The sequence below is a fragment of the Dunckerocampus dactyliophorus genome, chromosome 18 (genome assembly GCF_027744805.1).
Source record: "Dunckerocampus dactyliophorus isolate RoL2022-P2 chromosome 18, RoL_Ddac_1.1, whole genome shotgun sequence".
Lineage (NCBI taxonomy): Eukaryota > Metazoa > Chordata > Actinopteri > Syngnathiformes > Syngnathidae > Dunckerocampus > Dunckerocampus dactyliophorus.
The window spans coordinates 2,266,634-2,284,052 of NC_072836.1; the positions used below are offsets into that span (position 1 = coordinate 2,266,634).

Genomic DNA, 17,419 nt, shown 5'->3' on the forward strand with positions numbered 1-17,419 from the left:
TCCAGTGAGCTTGTGATGGTCTCATCCCGAGCAGAACAACACGGATTCACGCTGACACAATACGCTCTCTGCCATTGTCATATTTGTTGTCAATCTGTGGCATTGTGACGGCTATCTGCAGGAGGGGTGACAAAAACGAGCGTCGGCAGCAGCGCTCCAGTGCAACATTTCATGCTGTGGAATGTCGGCTGGATGGCGTTCCTGGAGGCTCTCCACTGGCCGGCTCCCGACAGTGGAAGGCAAATATATTTCTTGGCCAGCCATTGTGTCTTCTGATTGGTGACTTAAACGCCTAATTGCTTGAAGAAAGTCATACATGACTGACCCTCCTTAACCCCCTCACCCCCCTCCCTCGCCGAACATCAGCTCAGATTTCCCAGGTGCCTCTTTGTCTGCCAGACGTAACAAAATAACATCTCTGCTCACCAGCTTATTTTTCAAACGCTTTTCTTTCTTTGGTTAATTTCTGCCAGACGAGCACTGCAGATAGCGACGGCGGTCATCTTCATCCACGTTGTCGTCTTCTCGTTTGTCCGAGGTCGCCACCTCAGCCTCTGACACATTCACGTCAACATGCCTCGTGTTTGGATTTAATGTGGGTTGTTGCGCAACACGCCACCAGCTGTCATACCAGCGACGGCTTCCTCGAACTCATGAAAATAGAAATGATCTGTTCCAGGGTCAAACTGTGGCCCTCATAACAGCTTTATTCGGTGTACAGTCTCGTTGTTTTGCTGGTTTTTTTGTATTGCAATTTTGCATGCTTTTTTTTTAAACAGCATATGTACACACATTGTGTCCTGTGTACTGATTGGCTAACGGAGAATCCACGCATTGTGCTCTGCATCCTGATTGGCTAGAGCATTGTCAATCTCCTCCGTGCCATCTCTCCTGCTGTGTTCCAACGCTAGCAAACCGCTAGCAGTGTGACTGAACTTTGTAAGTTTTCTCCCGGACAAAACGCACAATGTTGACGAAACGTTCTGCACCCAAAAGGTAGAGTAAAGATGCAAACCGTCGCACAAAAAGTTGTACTTCTGGACATGCTAAAGGAAGGTAGAAGTTACGCGGCTGTAGGGCGCCATTACGGAATCAATTAATCTTTGGTTCGTTACATAAAGGAGGAGAAAAATAGCATACGGGTAACGGCAGCAATACGTTTTAAAAAGCATACAAAAACGTAGAGCGGAGCGGCGCCAGGAAGAAGAGACACAGTCAGAGGAACTGTGAAATACACGTGAGTCACCGTCAATCTAAACCCCTACGTCTCAGATGATGTTTTGTGTCAAAGCACACAAACTGTTTTGAGAGCTGCTGTATGTTTATTTCCCAGCATAAAGTCTGTCAACTTAAGAGCACTTCTATGAACTGGGGGGCATTACTGGTGTTCTGTCTTGGTGGGCGTCCTGACATTAGTCTACCCCAAAATACCCAAATGTGGGTCTCAAACAAAGCAGGGGATTTGGCGGACAATACAGACGATTCCCAGATTACCTTTCTGCTTTTCTGACGTTTGTAGCGCACATTCATGCTCTTTATCGTCACAGCTCAAAGCAACACGTTAAACCAGGGGTGTCCTAACTTTTACCAGTGAGGAAAAATGGTAGGTTGCAACTTTTCCACTTTGATATTTTGTAAAGCTGTTAAGAAGTTATTTCAAAATATTGCATCTGAGCTTTGTCACATACTGTATGTGGAAAAGCATATTATCAACTTCACTCTTTGCTCTTTTTCCCCATTTTTCATGTATTTTTTTAAAAATTTTCCAAATATTTTGACTTTCTTCTTAAATACTGCTCGTAAATTTTCTTCTTGCAATATGATGACTTTATTCCCATAGTATTTTGACTTCATCCATCAGTCTTCTTCTGCTTTATTACCATGATATACATTTTTCTCAACCTAATTTTTACAAAAATGACAATTTATTTTTCTTTGTTTCTCATAACATTATGACATCCATCCATCCATTTTTTTCCGCTTATCCGGGTCCGGCTCACGGGGGCAGCAGTCTCAGTAGGGAAGTACGGACTTCCCCAGCCACCAGGCTCCACCGGGAGGACACCAAGACGTTCCCAGGCCAGCTGTGAGACATAATCCCTCCAGCGCGTCATAGGTCTGACCCAGGGCCTTCTCCTGGCCGGGCATGCCCGGAACGCCTCACCAGGCATCTCGTCCGGTAGGCATCCGGACGAGATGCCTGAGCCACCTCAACTGGCTCCTCTTGATGTGAAGGAGCAGCAGCTCTACTCTGAGTCCCTCCCGGATGACCGAGCTCATCACCCTATCTCTTGGGGTGAGTCCAGTCACGCTACGGAGGAAATTCATTTCCGCCGCTTGTATCCGCAATCTCGTTCTTTCGGTCACGACCCAAAGCTCATGAGGTGAGGGTGAGGGTATTGAATGAGTTAATAGTTTTGACTTTGTTCTTGTAAAATGAATGCTATTTTTTTATTTTTAGAATGAGCTGTGGTCCAGTAAAAAAACAGCCTTGCGCCGCAAATGACCCCCGGGCTCCACTTTGGACACCCCTAAGTCTATGAATATGAACATGCAGCCATTGTGGTTTAACAAGAAGCTGCACACCAAGTGAGCGCCATGTGGATGTCCTAAACATTCACTCAGTGGTAACGCTTACAAGGTGTACGTATGTGAAGATGTGAGACAGTCCGACAAATCCAAGTTGTGACAGCATTACAAAGACTGTTTGTAGTCATTTGATGTACTTTTTCTTCTTTGAATGATCATGTTGCTCCATCAATCCTAAACCTGCTGCTCTTGTTACAGTGACCTGTGCTTCTTAACAGGCAGATAAGATCTTTGAAGTGACAGGCTGATGATCATTTCCTGCAGAAATATATGGTACGGATTATTTGGGTTAGCGTATCATCTCAACCCTCTAAGTGCTTTACCTGCCGCCCGCTCCTCCACTGCAGTGAGCAGATTTGTCGTCCCTGGGAGAGGTCGAGGTGAGCGGGGCTTTGTTTAGTCTGACCCGGGTCTGCTGCTTCTGCTGCTAAAGCCTTTGGAGACGCCGGCCTCGGCGTGTCTGAGACAACTGGCAGCACATCATTCACTGTCAGCCCACCCAACCCCCCCGTGCAGCCTCCTTCACCATCACTGTCCTCTCAGCCCCCCCCCCCCCCCCCCCCCCAAAAAAAAAAAAACAGACATCTGTGATAGGATCTGATAGAACCTTCTGGTCTATTCACCCTTCTTATTCTTTTTTTAAGAGGGAGGCTCATTTCCTCAAGGAAACTTCCAGCTACACCGGTTCTTGTGTTTTGCTCCTGTAGCAGTGTGCCGCCATTGTTCAGTAGAGATGGGGGCCGGGGCTACAAGCTGCAACTATGAATACTAGGAGTGTCACAAGATCTCACAAGATTAAAAAGTCTCGTGGGCACTAGGCCCATGAAACGATAAATAAATGAATTAATCACACAATAAATGAAAATGAAGTAGATCATGAACATATTGCCATGTGCATGCGTGTCTGTTTTTGTCTTGCCTCCAAACAGGCAGGAAAGTCTGCATTTGTTCCAGGACCTTGGTGCGTTTGTTCCATAGAACAACTGCATGAATGGAGTGAGCCCTTTTGTCCGTCATACAGTCTTTGTCTCGGGATACAGAGAGTGCAGAAGAGTGTGACATAGTAGAAATTCAATTAGTAGATTGCATATACTGTATTTTTTTCATTGTATTTTTCTTAAAAGTAATGTTAAAATGGTCTCGTTCTCGTAGACCCAATCTTGTGAACTGATTACACTTTACTAAAAATAAAATCATCATTCACGCTCTTCTTACGTCTTACTTCTTACTCTTGTTACGGCACAGTAGCCAAAATGAACGCAGAGCAGGGCAGGGCAGGGCAGGGCAGGGCAGGGCATTTCATTAAGTGAAAGAGGTTTCTTCTTCTTATGGTCATCAGTGAGTGCGGCATGTTTGTCTTTAATAAAGCGTCCTCCATCTCGTGTGCAGAGACCAGTTAAAGATCTTAAGCTGGGTGTCTCTGCTGTGCACCCGGTGGGCTTACACATATATCACACTGGCAGAAGCCTGTTTGCTTAACACACCCATCCTCCCTCCATCGCTCCTCTGCAGGTCCTCCTCGGCCAATGGTGTCCGCTCGTGCACCGTGTGGAGTCATCCCAATCCAACAGCACCCACGCTGGCCGGGAATTTCTTTGATCCCCAAGTACTCGTATCTGATGCCGCTACCGGTACTCGGACCCCCCCACATCACTATACCCCACCCCTCCCACTACCGGGTCAATGATGTGTACTCAACTAAGCTAACACAATAAAAGCACTAATGTGCACTTTCAAAGTAGTAAATATGTGTTTAGGTCTCACAGTAGTGACAATTACTGTTGGGCCCACTGGACCCAATTCAAAATGAAAACACCTTCGTTAACCCCACCCCCGAGACCCCCGAAAGCGTAGTGTCACAAATGTTGCCTCCAAATAAAGCGTTTGTCCTGCGCTGCAGAGTTCACACGGCAGGGGATGAGATGGAAAAGTGAAGGAGGGCTTGCTCGGGTGTGAACACTCTCAACCGTCCTGCTGACCCCCCGCGACCCCTTTGATCACTGGCCCTCGGTGACAGCGCGCCATTCCACGCCAAATTGCAATGTCACGATGCACACACTCCATCTATCAGGATAGATTTCCCCAAGAAAAACATTCATTCACACCGCATTCAAAATCTATTACAGCCATCAGTCATTATCATTAATATCGTTATTGTTATCATTAGTAGTATTATTATTGTTATTCACACATCACAAGATGACTAGTATCATCTTCTTACACTGGCTGTTTGGAAAGCTTCACATTTTTCAACATGGACTAATGAGTGTCTGAAATTCTAATAGTTCCTATCTTTGAGTGACACTGCCACAGCTGTTCATTGAACAATATTTATTATTGAGCTTGTATGAAGTTTGATATGTAGCTCATCTTAGGACAGGGGTGGACAAACTTTTTTCAGTGAGGGCCGCAGACAGAAAAATTGAAAGATGGAAATGAGAGGGCACGTTGATACTTGCGATATGTGATAATGTTGGCCAATATTGCTGTAAAAATTTGATATTGAATTGTATCGGATTTTCTGCCAACATCGAATAAGGCATTGCTTGGATTTCACCCAAATGAACGAATAATGCGGGGCCGCACGGTGGTCTAGTGGTTCGCATGTTGGCCAACACTAACAGTCTGGAGATCGGGAAGACCTGCGTTCGATTCTCCCTTGGGCATTTCTGTGTGGAGTTTGCATGTTCTCCCCGTGCGTGCGTGGGTTTTCTCCGGGTACTCCTGTTTCCTCCCACATCCAAAAACATGCGTGTTAGGTTAATTGGCTACTCTAAATTGTCCATAGGTATGAATGTGAGTGTGAATGGTTGGTTGTCTATATGTGCCCTGCAATTGGCTCGCGACCAGTCCAGGGTGTACCCATCCTGTCGCTCGAAGTCAGCTGGGATAGGCTCCAGCATGCCCCTTCGACCCTAATGAGGAGAAGTGGTATAGAAAATGGATGGATGGAACGAATAATGCTTGCTCTGTGTGGTCATGTGACCACCAGTGATTGCCTCATCAAACTGCAGCATGCTCCACCGAGCAACAAACTTGGAAGCTCGATATGTCCGTGGTCTGGAATGATTTCCAAGTTTTTCCTTCAGATTGTAAATATGCAGTGTGCAATGGTGTTGTGCAGCGGCTGCTAGCATACACACAGTGTGCAGAAGAGTGTAACGTAGTAGAAATTCAATTGGTAGATTTCAATCTATTGTCATATTTTATAATTGTTCTTTTCTTAAAAGTAATGTTAAAATCTCACCTTGTCTCTTTCTCGTAGTTGTGTATCGTCTCGTCTTGTGAACTGAGTGTCTCGTGACACCCCTAGGCTTGGCTGTAAAGTGCTGCTTATGCGAGAGGGGAGTAAGGCGTCTCCCTTCAATATTACAGGAGGTGTGACCTGACATTAGTTAGAGGCAAGAGCTGCTGCTTATCGGAAATTTACGTGCTGCACAATGTCGGTAAATGGGATACTGGTTAGAAAGCCAATTTCGAGCAACTGTGATACATTTTGTGCCACAAGCAATCTATTGTAGGTCTATGCTAAGCTGTCTGAACAAAACCTCCACATCTTAGTTTTGTGTTATAGCTGACAAAGCAACCGGTGTGGCTCGTCACTCCGCCAGGAGGAACAGGAAGACCGAAAAGGAACGTGACAACGCGCTTAAGGAAATTCTCTATGTAGCGTTGCCTACAATTTAGTGGTCAAATAGGTTTTGTGGCTCCAAAATTTAGCGTCCAGCCACAATGTGATAGCAAACAATAACAGGAGTGTAAAAGTGACTAATGGGGTGTTATTTGATGTCTAGAGGGCTCTAATAATGTTAAACCCGTATTAAGAAAGTCACAAACAAGGTTCTTATCCTCTAACTATGAAGATATTCCATTTATTAACATTGACTTGTATATCGCCGAAATTCATTTAATGTGGTCAGGTCTGGAACCAATTAACGGTGATAAACGAGCCATGATTGTACTGATATTGCACCTCACCCATGGTGCATTATGTCAGCACGACGTGCAGGTCATACGCGACTCTGGCGTGTGTCATTATGTCCTGTTGGGCGTCAGAGGAAGTCTTTACATTGCGCTGTGCATGAGAAACATGCATGGACAACCAAGTATCAGCTCATTGCAGTGGGAAGCGTCTTTGTTTTCTGTGTTTATGTGACGCTCTAATTTCAACTGAAAGGCTTCTGAACAGGACAAATTGGCTGTTAATGCGCTTGTGGGAAGCACTGGTTTGATTCCACTGTCAACAGTGTTTGCACACCAGATTCCCTCCAAGAGAATCAGATCAGATTCCTTTTGGAAAATAGTCCATTTGTGGTCCTCATGGATGTGTGCAGTCCCTGGTTCTTTCTGGTGGTTTAGAGGCTCGAGTAGAAATGGAATGTCTGGAATGGTGAGGCAAACCCGGTGGTCTCGGCCTCCAGAACCAACTCTGCTTAGAACATTTGCAAACTTGTTAGCCTGAGATGAGGTCGTCTCAACAAAAACAATCTGTGGCGTGAATGTGAGCCAAAAAGCCACCGACGTTTACTTTCTTCTTCTCGCTTGTCTTCTCCAAACCTCCTGGGCCCAGAACCTTGGTGCTGTGCTTCATAGAAGAGTGCTGTATCAGGAAGTAGTAGAACGATTCCAGTGCTTGCCACAGATCTGTAGTTCGTGTGGCGATTGGATGGGTGTGTGTGTGTGGGGGGGGGGGGGGGGAGGGGGGGGGGGTGATGTCATCATTTGTATAATCGGTCATGACACACAACTTTGGGGCTATCCTGAAAATGAATGAATCATCATCATCATCATCATCATCATTGTTAACGTCACGACATGAGACCTTGCTTGTTGAGGGTGGGAAACCCTGTTAGGTTTGTTGCCATGGTTACAAGGCTAACAGGAAGTGAGAATCTCCTAGTTAAGTCATAAACACTAATTTGTGGTTTTAGTTGTTGACGGCCATGGGAAGCAGACAAGACGGCTGTTCCTAACACAACGTGCAAACTCTTCTTGGCGGCGAATGTCCGCAGACTGGAATCAGATTACCGTCTCCCACCGCAGTCGCCCTTGATTTATACCGTGCACCTCCCTGCACGGCCGACTCGGAGCTCTCTCGACGTGCTGGACAAATGCAAAGCTAACGTTTGCAAATGGACAGAAATTGTACTGCAAAGCTGTTGGCCTGTCCGCCGTCAGACACGCCTGGTTCACGTAACAATCTACTAAAGTCTAAGTCTTCTAAAGCGTAAACATGAAACCTCATAAATGTAGCTGAAGTTAAAGCGTTCAACATCCAGAAGAGTAATGAGAGGTTTGATGCTTTGGCTGCGTATGGACTAAGAATGTGTTCATAAATCAGAAGGAAAGAGAGGCTCGGGCAGGTATGATGTCTTAGCGCTATTCCAATGTTTGACAAAAGAAAGACAAAGTAGAACAACCAACACGTTCTCAGTTGGTCTTGAGGGCCCTGGGGAAGAATGTGTCTGCACTGAAGTGTCACCTCTCGCACAAAGCAGATTGTGTTACGTCCAAACATGTCATTTGCGGGACACCGGCCTGGAAATGTCTCTCTGGGGAACAATCAGACTGACTCCAGCTTTTTTAAAAGCCTCCTCTCTTTGCCACTCCTCATTTGTCAGACTGCAGGAATTAGGCGAAATCCAAGCCTGTGCTCTTCACCTCAGCCGCACGGCTCGGTTACAGTGATTAGAAATCAACTTTGTAATTCCACTCTGTTGGAGATAAATCAGAGGGCTTGGAATGCCGTTTTTCCACCAAACACTCATTTTATGTGCATTTTTAGGAAATTAAGTTCCAAGATTACTTTTAGAATCAGAGTTGAGAGAGTGCGAGAGGGAAGAAAAAACATGCCTGTGCACAATTATTAGGGGTGTCACGAGAAGAGACGATACACACGATTGGACCTACAAGAACGAGACCAGGCAAGATTTTAACATCACTTTTAAGAAAAGTACACTAAAAATATTGTACTCATTGAACTCATTCAATCCCAGCCGTTTTTCAAAAGACAACCCCTTCAGTACCGGCCATTTTAGACTAAATCTGATTGATCTTTCAAGGCACACAGAATATTGTGTCCTGACTATGTAAACATCCAAAAGAAAGATTAGACTCCTGTCTTTCATCAGAAAAAAAAAGTATGTTTCTACCTTTTTCCGTTCTTTAGTAATCAGCAGAAGAACAAAGGTAAGTTTCAGGAGAATGTAAGGAACGTAACAGCTACCTTTTAAAGGCAAGGGCTTCCTCTTCCTGTCGTGTGTTTTTCCTTCCTCTCATGATGGCATTAAAATTGCTCGCAAGCCTCATCCATTGGTGAGGAGTTGCATCATCACCTCCTTTTGCCTCTCGCGCTAAAGAAACGTAAAAGACGTATAAATACGTTGTTGGGATTGGGCGTTGGGGTTTATTAAAACGTATAACTACGTCTTTAGTATTGAATGAGTTCATTTCGACTACGTCGCACTCTTCTGCGCTTTGTGTGTATGCTAGTGGCCCCGCCTCCACCCTCTGAGACAAAGAGACTGTCAGGTCTGTAGTTAATAGTTCCAGGGAGGTACAATGATGTTAGTATCACAAGTTCTGATCCTTGTTTATGTAAACAGATGGCAGCTCGTTGGCTAGTGCTGCTCAACTCTTATTTAGCAGGGATCTGTGGACGCGGGTTCGAGCCCTGGCAGGATGCAGGCCGGTCTTGATCGCCCCCGCCATTCGTACAAACACTTGTATGACATCCATCCAGGCCTGAGCGTTTATTCCGCCAACAAAAAGAGTGTGTTGTGTCGTCCGTGCAAGGTTGCACCCTAACATTTACACCCTTGGCTCAGGCAACAAAGCAGCCATTCCTCTGCCAACCACCGCCTCTCATTAAGCGTAATTAGTCTCCTGTCCCAGCGCCGCACATGCAACACGGAGTGCAAGTAAAGCCAGCGTGTGCTCGTCCTGCGAGCTGTCACGTGAAGGCATGGAGGGTGCCCCATGCTGGGGGTTAGTGGGGGGGGGCAGACAGCGACAGGGAGGCTGGCTGTGTCTATGTGTTTGGGGTGTTAGAGGGGGGCTGTTTAAGGACAGCCAAAGAAGAAGCCCCCCTCTTTAAACGTCTATACCCACCGCATCCCCCCTCCCTGCAGCCGTGCGTCTGCCGCTTAGAACAACAGCCCCCCCTGCGGCCCGCCAGGCTCCATCCTCCACTTTCCCACATCCCAGCGGACTCCCTCTATCTCCTGCTGCATCCTCAATCAACCACAAGCAACTTCTCACCACTTCAATACCATAAACACCAAGCAAGCAGTCCGCCTTTACTGGCATTTTCATACACCAAAAAACTATATGCTAGCTTATGGCAGCTGTTACTTGTCCCAATAGTTTCATGAATCACTTTTATGATTGAGTTTGACAAGTTTGAAATGAGCAAATGTGGACGTATTGAGACTCAAATGAAGGCATCGTAAAGTCTTGGCTATATTTAGCTTTGCATGATGTCTTCATCCAGAATAAGCACATGTGCAGCGACATCTGGACAGTGTTTGAAATGATGAAATGCAGTCAAACCTCGCTTTTCGTTAGTAATCTGTTCCATAAGGTCGGATGAAAACCGGTTCGTCTGAAAACCGATGCTGCTTTTCTCATAAGACATAATGTACAGTAAATCTAATTCAGATAAAAAACACATTTATAGAGAATCATTATGGTCTTATATGCATTAAACAGTGCAAAATGGCCAATGAATGGACAAATGAACATTTAACATAACTTCTACCTTTACTGAAGACTTGTTAGTGAAGACGGTGAGGGGAGAGGTACCTTTGTACTTTACGATGAGTTCAATAGTGTTTCTCACCTTCAGCGTGGGTTATGTTGCAGTCGTGGGATGCTTTGTTTGGGTCCTTCATTTTGTGGAATGATAATGAATGAGTTTATGCCACACAACATTTGGCCGTACGATAACAGGCTGTGTATGAAAACTGGGACAAAATTTTGGTGGTTGTGAATGGTACAAAAAGTGGGGCGTGGGAAAACCCAGGTTTGACAGTTGGTCCAACCAACACCGTTTGCTAACGGGAACGTTCATCCCCAGAACCCAATTTAGTAATGTAAGAATGAATAGTTTGTGATCTGCTTCTTAGGATATACAGGCCATTCTTTTGCTGTTAGCTTTGTAAAGAGAGTGAAGAAATGCACGGTTGTTTTTTTGGGTCGACCCGGCAGCCCGATGGAGGTGTGAATGGAAGGAGGTGTGAAGAGCTTGTTAAGTGATTATAGGCTCAATAGCAACAGCCGCAAGCTTTTCACAGCTGCTTTTAATGTGTATTCATTCAAGTTAGTCATCATTTCAACGATTAATGAATGTCGTGTGTTGCTAACACAAACATCACGACATCAGCAAAGCTGCTCGGTGGTCTGTAATGTATCTTATTTTGTTATTTTACGGTTGAAAAAACTCAGTGGTTCTACAAATTTGACATTTTCTGGAAAGGGGCATCTTTCTGCTGAGTTTGATGTATGACATGACGCCGCAAGAGAGCACATCATGAGCGCGTCGGAGGATCAGTGCTACAACTGATGATGTACAGTATATTTCCATTATTTTCTATTATTTTCTTTCTGACCGATCAACAGTGGACCATCTTTTCCCAGAGTGGCTCATGCTTAACAACATTTTTGATGGAGGACGTCTAGTTTGACACATTCAGAACCAAACGGAACTTTGTCAGTGTCAGAAGTGAGGAAACTGTTGTGAAACTTAATGGGTCTCCTGTTGTTGGAGCCCCCGCATCCCCCTTCAACTCAGATGCTCTCACACTGCGTCAAAGGAGGTCATTTTTACACAACCTCAGAAAGGATTTTTATTGTTTCCATGGATTGTGTCTGACCACCGGCTTGGACAGCGCCTGTGTTGGCCTTTGCGGGCCTGACACGTTAAGGCACGCTTGGCGGTCTCGCCGGGCCGACGGTCTCGTTGCTTTGGTGAGATGGGAAGCGCCTGGGTGGCAGGGCAGCACACGGGGCCTCCCTGGCTGGCGCCTGTAATTTTACCTTCCCATTCATCAGCCACAGATATTAATAATAACAGCACATCTGGATTCACTTTACTGTCTCGTGTTAACCCTTTCCACTGACTCCTGCGGCTACGAACGCCCCCCCCTCCCAACCCAGAATCCTTTCGCTGTCAGTCTTGGTTTTCTGTGACCCGTCTGCCGCCTTGCCATGTCTTCTTGCAGGCTGCAAGACAGGCTGCAGCTTCTGTCCACAGTCAAAACACACCCAGGAAGTACACTTGGATTTGTCAGACAAACCACACAAGGCGGTCCTCAATGTCAACATTGATTTGACTGCTTTTCTGGCCTCGAAACAGCAGTTGAAAAAGACTCTGAAGGTGGCGAGGTGAAGAAGCAGCCCAACAGGCACATTCAAGTAGAACCCTGCTTTTTGATATATCCCGGGACCACCAGTAAACGACGAAAAACCACGAGGAATTGACACAAGCTCCCCCCAAACCCTGCTGCTAGCTTGACGTTGACGTTTTCCAATTTCAGATGAATGTTTTCAATAAAAGTGGTTTTCAATAAATTTAGGTTCAGCCCTTGTCTCTTCAACTGCCATTGTTCATTCACAACACAATCCAGGTGTAATCCCTGAATATGCTTTCACGCACGTGTTAAACGCATTTAAATATAAAATATGTAGCTACTCGCCACTAATCAATGATAAGTGTGGCCTTTCAAGACGCCATCCTACGGCGTTGCTGCTCGAGCATCCTCAAACGCAGACGTGTCAAACAGCGGCTCGCAATTTGTTAATAATCATCAAAACGTGCTGACGCTGGTCTCTGGGGCTTTTTCATTAATTTCTCAGGAAATATTACATGGAGCTTGGCGGCGGCCGGCCCTCTAATGAAAGCCTCGCTGGCCAAGTCACACACGCTTATTTCATGTCAGAACGAGACGGGCCGTGTTGTGATGCGTAAACAGCGACGCTGGCGTGGCAGTGGGCTGCCGCTCGCACGAGACTCGTCAGCGTGGAGTAAATCACCCTGACGAGCTGTCAAGTTGGGAGCCAGGCCACCGCCGCCGGCCGCCAGGCTTGGCCGGCCGCCTGTCGTGCGGGCCTCCCGCCGGTGGCAACAGGTGACAGAGGTCCGCTGTGTGCAGCGAGCCCCGCCCCCTCCTCACTGCGACGGGACAACAGACAGAAGGTTTACTGCACTTTGAGGCGCTGAACACGAGCGGCGGCGAGTTGTCCGCGTGCATCACTCATCTGCTCGTGAGTCAACACACATGATGTCACGCGCTCGCTCGCCAGCCTCACACACAACTAGACTGTATTACCATAAAAGAGCTTATTTATTAAAGAAAGGGGGAGCGCCGGCTCTTTTCCATGCCGTGGACTGAGCTGTACCTCCCAGCGAGCCCCGAGCGTCCAGCCACAAACAACCTGCTAAAAACACTTAAGCATTTCTCCCGGTGCAGAAATAAACACGGCCCAATTAGTGCTCTTATTTTTGGAACTATTTCAGCTGCCAAGAGGAGTTGACAATATAACCACGCAGACGTGGCCTGACGAAGACCACTGCAATTTCATGGACATCCAGCTGTAGCTCGCGAGGCGGCACATCGGCCTCGCGAATGTCTTGCGGTTGAACAATCGGCCCACTATTATCCAGCAAAGAGATTCTTGATTTATGAAGTGCGAATGGGGAGCTACGACTAAGGTGGGGTGTGGGGGCGGTGAGGGTTGAGCGGCACAAGCGGACGTCTGTGAGGCGGACACGCAGACCTGCGGCCATGTCCGTGAACATGGCTTCTGGTGACCTGTAGAAACATAGGATGGACGCGTTTTAAATGTTAGAAATGTCCCACAGGCCGCAGGGGGGAGGCCCGCTGTGCCACCATGCTGGTTGTCAGGCTTCATTTAGGATCAGGCAGGTTGATGGAGAGCCCAGTCATCCATCAACACCACCACTGTTTTGCTTGATAGCAGTAAAATAAAGGCAGACTACAACCTGCTGGCTGGACTGACCATGTTGCTCTTCTGGGTCTTTGCTTGCACTGGACCACATTTACCTCGTGTGTGTGTGTGTGTGTGTGTGTGTGTGTGTGTGTGTGTTAAATGTCTACTGAAGCTGTGACCTGTTAACGTTACAGCCACTTGTAGGACATGTCACAACACCATCAACATCTTATTTTGCATTCACATTTCAGATGTCCACCCCTACCCAAGGCCAAGTCTCTACACCCATCCATCATCTTGCAGTTTGGCCTGACAGTTTTGGTGTACGCAAAGAATTCACAGTACACCCAACACCTGAACCTGGAGCTATGAGGTAGGTTTCTACCCTCACTGATGGCCATGAGCTTTGGGTATGGACTTTCCTGTGTAGGGTGACTGGGATCCCCCTTAGAGATAAGGTGAGAAGCATTGTCATCCGGATGACACTCGGAGTAGAAGCGCTGATGAGGAGCCAGATGAGGTGGTTTGGGTATCTGGTCAGGATGCCTCCCGGACGCCTCCCTGGGGAGGTGTTCAGGGCAGGACTGGCAGGAGGCCTTGAGGTACACCCAGGACAGGGGAGACCATGTTTCTCAACTGGCCTGGCAATGCCTTGGGATCTGCCGGGAGGAGCTGGATGAAGTGGATATCTGAGAGGGATATCTGACCATACCTGCAGCCTGAAGAACATGGATGGATGGAAAAAAATAAATGACGCAATCAACAAAGCCGCATAATTGGCTGTGACGCCCGTGAGTGCTTTTTAGATGGGGGAGGGGCCCACAGCAGCAGTGTGGTATGTGCTTTTTGCCGAAAATCTCTTCTAGATTTGTTGTGAGTTACATTTTTGAAAAAGAGTATCTGAATAGTCTCAAAGTGGCGATGTTGGCAACAATGGTCCCTCCTGTTATGCCTTCTTATTCTCTGGCAGACCAGGGGCCTCATCTATAAAAATGTGCGTGGAAATCTGACTAAAATGTGCGTACGGACAAAAATATTCAGACCTACAAAACGTGACGCACGCACACATTCATGCAGTTTGTGGTTTATAGATTCCACCTTGAGGAGAAGTGTGTGTACGCAACTCCAACGCAAGTCACGCCCTTTGCACGCCTCCACTTCACCATAGAAGGTCAATGCAAAGTAGCTCATGAATGTGGCGTCCATATTTACAGAGCCTTGATTGCGTTGGAATCACGGCTGGTGAGAAGACTAAGCGGATGAAGAGGCGGGCTTTCATGGAAACGGAGGTGGAAATACTGGAAAAGGTATCATATTTGGACGGCACAGCAGTGGCATAACCGATAAAAGATTGAGAGACTGTGTGTGATGGAGCAGGGCCAACCGAGGCCAAACTTAAGAAATCCAAAATAAAAAAGCGGTCTGATATCAAGTCACACGTCACCATTTTTAGTGAGCAAGTTTCTACGTTTTTCTTAATTGATACCACATTTTAGCTGAATATAAGCTTAGCAAAATCTGTTTTGGGATGAAGTTATGTTGCAAATTAATTGCTGTAATTCCAGATGGATATTTTAAAAATATTTAACTTATTGATGACATTAAAACCATGAAAATATTAGCTATATTATCATTATTGTAAGAGCAACTAATGTTGTGTTAGTTCAAAGCGCAACAAATGAAAGCCCATCATTTGTGGAAAAGGAAAGAGTAAGTTTACACACACACACACACACACACACACACACACACACACTAGCCACACAAAAGCCATGCATGGTAAATAAATGTTATTTTTGACATATACAATGAAAAACTGTCTTATTTTTCTGTAAACTGTCCAAAGTAAGTTGAGAAACGAGCCCTGAGGACTGTTGGCTCTCTGTCTTGTAAACTTAAACCCTATGGAAGTATTTGATTGGCAACTTGATGTTTGTTAGAATTAATTTGAATCTTACACATATTATCACGATTATAAAATAAAATGCTGTGTTGTGTTTTTCATGTCTCTTTTAGTCGGGATACGATACACTCGTGTGTCATGGCGTTTATGGGAAATGACAAATGATATCCATCAAATAGCAACGCTTTCCACCAATGTTTTCAAGTCAATAACGGCGTGATGTTTTGCGTGCAGTGACGGATAAATCTGTGTTGGCTTCCATTGCATGTTTATTTCTAACATATGATTTCACTTCACCACTTAAAATGTGCGTCGCCTTTTTGCCACGTCTCCAAGAAGTTTGTATGCCTGCTGCAAAGGTGGCTTACCGGTGCGCACATTCTCACGTCAGGTTGGCTTTTTCTAGATCACATACTTTGCGTGGAAAATGGCGTATGCAGCTTTTTGCCGCTGTTTTGTGCGTACGCAAGCTTAATAGATGAGGACCCAGGTGTGGTGTGTGGTCGTACAGGTAGTGGCAAATCTATTTGTCATACATTTTTTTATTGTAAAGAGATTAGATGGACACCATTAAATTCCTACGACTGTCGCTCAGGTGGTCAGTGGAGCTCATTCATTTCACTTAGGCCCCAAGCAGGAGTGATTACACTGATTGTGTGCTCTTGGACTGCAGCGTAATGGGAGGGGAAAAGCAAAGTGCTAAACAAACTAGCAAATTACACACCTCCCCAGCGCCAGAGTCAACACAGCGCCGGTCTGCGTGTATTCAGCTTGTGGCCGCAGTTAGCCCGAGGTGTGAAAGTCGGCACGCGGGGAGATAAGGCGTGCAAATGGCGCTTTGTCTTTCCCATCACGCCGTTAGCGTCGCGTTTGTGCCGAGTCGGAAGACGCAAGCTTCAAATTGACTTTCTCTGTTATCCTCGGCGTCTGAAGTCACCCGAGAAGAGACGTCATCTCCTTTATGAGAAAGCAGCCGGCGAGGCCATGCTTGGTATTGAGTGTGTACGTCCTCTCCAGAAGCAGACCCCGTACAAGAAAAACAACAGAAAGAGGTCATTATGTGAGCGGTTTGCTTTTATTAGCCAAGGAAACGGTTTCTGTTTAACTGCAGAAGACAACCTCTTCAATTAGGCAGGCGTCTGTCTCAAGCAGCAATATTTGACTATCACGGCGTTCCTGTGGTCAAACAGTAGGAAGGATTAGAAGAAGCAAAAACAAACTTAATGGGAAGCACATTGGATTGGACGGGAGGGATGACAGACAAAAGAGCTTTCTTGTAGAGTGCTGATGGTTTATGATAGGTGTCGCTCCCATGGAAGCACAGGTGACATTTTCCAGACTTTTCAGCATCATTTGGCCGTAAACGAAACGAGCGGGGCGCTCCGGTGAATTAGCGCATTGAAAAATGAAACAAACACACATTTATCTCCAGCGGATTCTTTAGGGCTGATGTAGCAACTTCTTCCAGTAAATTATGATGATTTTTTTCTCTTTAGAATGATTCTCACAGTTTGGACAGGTTTGCAAATTGTGATACTTTCCATGGCCGCCTCTGAGCCAGCGTTGTTTACTCGGGAGTTAATTTGGCCCGCTTTATTGAGCAGGCGAACAGGCAGCCATATTGTCCCGCTAGAGCTGGACGCCAGCTGTAAATACGCCGCGAGGAGCGCGTTCTTCTCGTGTTCGGGTTGTTAAACACGCTGCTGGCTGCAGTGATGCACGCTGGTCCTCATGCAATTTTTTTGACATGTCTTCAAGGTAGATGTCACTTTTATTTTCTTTCTTTTTTTGTTATAGAGTGTGGCTTGGTAATGCATGATAGAGACAGTATCAATTCATGGGGGGCTCAGGAGAAGCAGACTGTCCAGAAACCGCAGGTTTGGTGGTTCGAACCCAGCTTCCTAAGATAATATGCTGTTAAAGTGACCACAGTTTTTGCATGTCTGTCGTTTTGGTTCATTGGATGGCTGCGTGCTT

At 46.2% G+C, this 17,419-nt stretch overlaps 1 protein-coding gene across 4 annotated transcripts in view; it reads left to right on the forward strand.

Annotated features, from left to right (window-relative positions):
• pctp (phosphatidylcholine transfer protein) overlaps positions 1–17,419 on the forward strand; it is a 40,387-nt gene that overhangs the window by 8,774 nt on the left and 14,194 nt on the right. Inside the window, exons 9-10 of one of the 4 annotated variants that reach the window (XR_008566669.1) lie at positions 13,791–13,912; positions 14,754–15,444. The gene's annotated coding sequence lies outside the window, so the exon portion shown is untranslated. Of the gene's footprint in view, positions 1–121; positions 731–13,790; positions 13,913–14,753; positions 15,445–17,419 lie in introns of those variants that run through there. The other 3 variants (XR_008566667.1, XR_008566668.1, XR_008566666.1) reach the window with 3 other exon arrangements.